We start from the raw sequence: 5,917 nt of genomic DNA on the forward strand, positions 1-5,917 counted from the left end.
TTTGGATCACAATGGTGCCAGCACTTTGCACAGCAAAGGCTGTAAAAGAAGAAGCATGCAACATTAAGTGACATAAGTGAATGTGTCATTAAAGAACCAAAGAGCTAATTTTTTTCTAAATATGTCATTTAAAAAAGTAAAGACGCCTCATTTAAACAGATTGAAAAGCTGTTAAACCAATCTAACACTTTGCTGTTTACTCCTGAAAGATGTTGAGAGCTTATCTCCTCCTCCCACTGTTCAAGGCTAATCAGAATATATTAATGCATCTCTTTTCCATTGCAATAAACCAGTAAAATGAATGTAGAGATTTCTGTGAACTCTGCTTACCAAAGATCTATTCCTTTTCTTGTCCAAAGTGAATATTGTGGCTGAGAGTCTGGAAGGGAGGAAGGGACAGAGAAGCACTGGATGGCACAGGCTCATATTCATGGAAATGAACTACATAAAATCTTAATGGGAAAACAATGGTAGCTGAAAACAAGCTTTAAAATGACTCAGGCTGTCCCAAGTAGGGAAGCTTTCCAAAATCTAACCATCATCAGGCTAGGGAAAAATTCCCTCTCCCTCCTCCCCAAAATTAACTCTATTTGCCGGAGGGGAAAATAGCAGCCCAATAATAAAACCATCAGTTATCTGCTAGCAGTGCAGGTTGCCTCCTCCTGCAGAGCTCTGGATCAAGGGCAGTGGTGAAAGACTTTGATATACAGCACACATCAGGACTTGGCTTTATTTTGTTTGCTCTCCCTGCTTAGAGGGGGAGAAGTAAACCCAGCACATTTCCATCCTTGGCTTTCCCTATGCAAGAGGCTGGGAGGGAGAAAATTTCAGGAAGGACAGAAGAGACTGTAGAAAATTCTGGGAGATAAGAAATGAATGAGGAACAGGAAAAAGAGTGGACAGCATAGTGCAAAGGATCTGGAGATTTGCTTGAGGCATAACGTTGGGAAATTGTTCTTTTTCTCAGCACCAAACAGATATTAAAAAAAAAAAAAAAGAAAGAAAAAAAAAAAGAAAGAAAAAAGGACAGGCATGGTTTACCAAGGGTCAACAGATTTATGGTTAGCTTTAAATCTGTGCAACTTCACTGGGAGGTTTAGTTTTGGGTGTATTCAGGATGGGGAATAAGCATATGAATTATTCTGGTAGAGTGGTAGTAAATAGTCTGGCGGTCTCAGACCAATTTCTGTGGTGCCATATCTCATAAAGCCTGATAAATCCAGCATGTGCAGCTGCTGAGGACTTTTGGCAGTAGAAAAAAGCCTATATAGCAGTAAGTATCTATATAGCAGAGAATCACTGACTGTGCACCAGCCCTGGCAACTCGCTTTTGTGATGCTGAGATTTTGTTACTGCCTCAATCTCCTGTGTTTGGGGTGAGAAATGAGAGTAGCACTGGGGAGTGCAGAGCAACTATGGATGAGCTTGCTGGACTGTGTCTGACTGAATTCCCCAGGCTGATAGCAAAGTGCTTCTTGTCTGGGTCTCTCGTTTATGAGTTCATCAAACTCAGAGCAGGTCCAGCAGGTCCAGATATTTTGGGGGTTGGTGCTTACTGGCCTCTCAAAGTTCCCTTTCCCATCCAGTTGCAGTGATTTGAATGCCCTGGAAGAAAAAAGGAGGAAAAGGATCTCCTATTTATTAGTTTTGGGAAATTTTATATATTTCAGGTATATTTCTTTCCAGCCAAAAAATCCCTCTCTACTTCATTACTCCCTTACCTTAAACATCTAAACTAAACTCTGTCCTTTTATTTCTTATTATTTGTGCATGAGATTCAGCTTTACATGCAAAACACCCTTCAGCCTTTTACTCTGAAGCATAAATATGATCCTTTTCATTACAAAGTTGATATTTATATTTGACAAAATAGTATTGGGAAAAAAAACAACCTGTTACCATGTCAGATAGCAACTAGAGCTATCTATGCAGCTGAAAGAGTGACTCTTATGCCCACTACTAGAAATTAAAAAGAGAATTGTTAAAACATTGCAGTGGATCATTTCAGTCCAGAAATACTGAGCAGCTTTTATGAATGTTCCTGTTTTCCCTTCCTGGCAGAACTGTATCCCTCTTCACTGGGAAGGGGGGTTTAACGTGTTTAGGAGGCTTGGAGAGCTGTCTGAAAGCAGTCAATCAGTCTGCACTGTGATAGTCTGGGTCTGACTCTATTTTGTTTAAAAAGCAGAGGTAAATATGACCTGAGGAAATAAAAATAATTGAAACAAAATTCTGCCTATGGAAGGCCAGCTGTCAGTTATCTGAAACAGATTAAATACTGGCAAATAAGTCTCCAAAATCATCTCCAATCAATTTTCTCATTTCCTTTTCCCCCAGCCACACAAAATTTTATTCCATCAGGGCACCCAGAGAGAGCAGAAGGTCTCTGAGGAGAACCCTCACCACCCCGAGGTTGGTTAGACCAGCCCCAAAGTCAAAGAAAGCCAGGAGCACACCTTGTGTGGGACACACTGCTGCTGAAAGCTGGGTGTCTTGGGCAGCACTGACTCCTGCACCTCTCTGCAGCACAGCCAACCCACAGTGCACTCAGAACCCAGCCCTGCAGACCTCCCTCTCAGTTAGCTGCAGCCATCCCGTGGTAATTTCAGGGTCTTCAGGACGAAGGGAGGGAGGAATGATGAAATCTGATCCCATGTTCTTAGAAGGTTAATCTATTATTTTATTATATGATATTATGTTAAAGAATGCTATACTGAACTATACTAAAGAATAGAGAAAGTATAGAGACAAATGCTACAAAGAATGACAATGAAAACCCCTGACTCTTTCCAGAGTCCTGACACAGCTGGACAGTGATTGGTCATTAAGTAAAAGCAATTCACATGAAACCAATCAAACAAATGACTCATTGGTAAACAACCTCCAAACCGCACTCCCAAACAGCAAAATACAGGAGAAGCAATCAAATAATTATTGTTTTCATATTTCTTTGAGGCTTCTCAGCTTTCCAGGAGAAGAAATCCTGGCAAAGGGATTTTTCAGAAAATATAACAGTGACACCATCCTGCCTCTAGGGAGCTGGGATCCCTGCCCCAGTGTGCTGCCATTTGCCTTTGAATCAACAAGGTGGAATCCCATGGAAATCTGCCTTCCAAATCCTAACCTAACTTTCCTCAGATGGGCAAAGCAGCAGGATTATCCTGTCTGCAGTGCAACATACAGCTGAGGCTTTATTTGCTGAGTGCATTTGAGATGTGCCATCCTCTCCAGGGCTGCTGGTTGCTGTGCATGTGTGGGTAGTGGTGTTTTTTGCCAGGGCACTTTGCTTTTAGCAGCAGAGATTTTCAGCTCAGCAGTTGCTGGATATTGCCCCTTGCTCAGGAGAACTCCTCTGTTTCCCTTGCAGCTATTGCTGTGCCTCTCCAAGGTGCTTTTAGCACCAGGTAAGCTGTGCCAGCTATTTTTACACCCTGGGAGATGGCAGCCCTGTAATGAATGATGGGCTGGAAAGCGAGCAGTGCAGTGGGCGGTGCACAGTGCTCTCCGTGCAGGTGAGTCCATAAAACAGCCCTGAGTGCAACATCCCTGGGCCCTGCTAGATCCTGGCAGCCTGCTTCCTTCTGCTTACAGCCCAAGCATTAGTGCAGCCTGCAGAGACTTGTACACATTTGCTTTGGGCTGCTTGTCTGAAATATCTACCTCTGCATCCTGAGCCGTGCCGAGCAGTCTGCATCAGATGGGTTTTTAGGCATCTGTTCTGGGAAAGAGCCCTGTGGGGCTGATGCCACTGACTCCACAGGATACAGATATGCTTATTTCCCTGACACTGGGTCCTAACAGTTGTCTGGTGTGCAGAAAGTTGTTTATTCAAGCTGCAGACTTGATGAAGGCAATAGCCAAAGGACCAGGGGACTCGTGGCCCCAGCCAGAGAAAATTACCATCCTGCATGGAGAATTGTGCTGGAAGAGAAATCTGAGATTCCTGATTGCCTGCTGATGGGCATCATCTGCAGCTCCCTCCCATTGCTGCACATGGGCCATTAGAGGCAGTGAGAAACCATCTCGAATTTGTGGGCAACCAGAAATCTGACTGAGGACATTCTGGCACTTGTGAGGGCTTTGCTGCCTTTCACCAGGCAGGCAAAGGGCTCCTGATGGACCATTGGGTCAGCCAGACTATTTAGCTGCTTCTATAATGTCCATTGCTGCATGAAAGGTGGCAAAGTTGGGGTACAGAAACCCTCCAGGCTTTTGGTGGTGGATTTTTTTTTCCCCCTTCTGGCCCAGTCCTTTTTTCCCCTCAGTAGAGGGGGAAAACCACACATTGTGAACATCATTCTCCAAAAAAATCCAAATCACCTGAAGCCACAGTTCAGCTGCTTGTGAAGTTCTGAAGACCTGTGTGAGACAAGTCTTTCAGGGAAGTAAGAAATGCCCATCCCATGAGTTTGTTTGGAAGTTGGGCTCCCCCAGCTGCAGCTGGGGCAGAGTTGGGGAGTTATGGATGTGTGTTATGTGGGCAGCAAGAGAGAAAGAGGGGAAGAGGAGGGTGGCAACATGTCTGGCCAAAGCCAGTGGGACACTTGGAGGCTCAGTGCCTGGGTAAATCAGCCCCAGGAGCTCTCCATCAATAATAGCAAAGACAATTTTTCTTAAGTTTATCCACTTAACGCTTGTGCTTTCCCCTCTGATGATGGGAACAGGCAGCAGGGAAAGCACCTGCAGTTTTCAGCTGGAAATATTTGCAAAACCTTCTCTGACCTGGGCAGAGCAGCTGAGACAAGACTGTACAGTGTGGTTCAGGTTTCTGCTTTTACAGCCCAGATTTGCCCTCTCTGAAGGCTGGACCTTGTGCTGGGTTAGAGCTCTTGTGCACCTTCATCTTCCCTCATCAGTGCTCAACAGCCTGTGGAGAGGAAAAGGCTTTGTTTTAGTGGGAGCAGGTGTTTGATTACCTCGCCTCTCTCTTTTTATATTAAACTTATCCCTGGTTCACCTCTCTAGGAGGGATAAACTCATGTTTGCAAAAGTGGCGAGGGAAATCATTTGAAAGGCACCATCAGAGGTCGGCTGCCTGCTCTGATGGCTTGATGAAACAAAAGAGCAAATGAGCAAAAGAAAAGCATTCCATGTATTTTCTGCCTGTGGAGCACGGCTCAGAGCAGTGCTGCAGGGCTGTCTGCCTCTACCCCAGGGGGCTGCCTGAGCCTGCACACGTGTGGATTTATGAAGAAAAGGGGACAAATTCAGGCCTCTTCCCCATCCATCCCCAGTGCTGCCTCCCTGCTCAGGGGCTGGGCTGGTGGCAGGTGCTTGGACAAAGGAGCTGTGGCATCCCCTCTCAGGACAGCATCCAAGGACAGCACAGGCATCCCTGAAGGGGGAATAAGCTCTGTTAGTGCCCAGGCCAGGCACAGCAGCTGTGTCCTTGGCACCTGAGCTGTCCTTGGCCTGAGCACCAGGCTCATGGTGCCAGCACCAAGAGGGATGGTGGGCTGGAAACAGCAACTCACCCAGGAGGGGCACATGGGCCAGAGTTTTTGGATGTAGAGACAGAACCAGGGGGACCCTGCCTGGTTTCAGAGCACCCCATGTGCACCTCCATCCACTGGACTCAAGCCCCACTAAGTGAAGGAGCAGAGAAGGGATAACAACTACATTACATCTTCGTTTCCAGATGAAATTGGAGGCATGTCTGGGTGAAGAGAACCCACTGCTCTGCTGTGGCCATCTGTCAGGCTCCCTGCCACAGTTCTGTGTGCTTGCTCAGGCAGGGAAGGGAATTACCCACCTCATGTCACGGCAGATTGCCTTTCTCCTTCTCACTGCTCCATTCCCCTCCTGGATATTTTGGATCTTTGCCTCCAGTGGCTCAAATGCAGGTGTTGGATTATAACCATGGAGAGCCAGGGACAGAGAATAAAGAAATTCTTGGGTGTCTTTGGATGAAGATGAG

General features: G+C 46.0%; 1 long non-coding RNA gene across 2 annotated transcripts; it reads right to left on the reverse strand.

Moving 5' to 3' along the window:
• Window positions 1–1,295: 1,295 nt before the first annotated feature.
• On the reverse strand, window positions 1,296–2,778 carry LOC135281017 (uncharacterized). 2 transcript variants are annotated; one of them, XR_010347802.1, is made up of 3 exons: window positions 2,457–2,778; window positions 1,893–1,959; window positions 1,296–1,605 (listed from the first exon to the last, which is right to left on the reverse strand). It is a non-coding gene; the product is annotated as an uncharacterized LOC135281017 (long non-coding RNA). The 2 variants fall into 2 exon arrangements; XR_010347803.1 differs by lacking the exon at window positions 1,893–1,959.
• Between the last annotated feature and the right edge of the window lie 3,139 nt (window positions 2,779–5,917).

This window comes from Passer domesticus, chromosome 14 (assembly GCF_036417665.1).
Source record: "Passer domesticus isolate bPasDom1 chromosome 14, bPasDom1.hap1, whole genome shotgun sequence".
NCBI lineage: Eukaryota > Metazoa > Chordata > Aves > Passeriformes > Passeridae > Passer > Passer domesticus.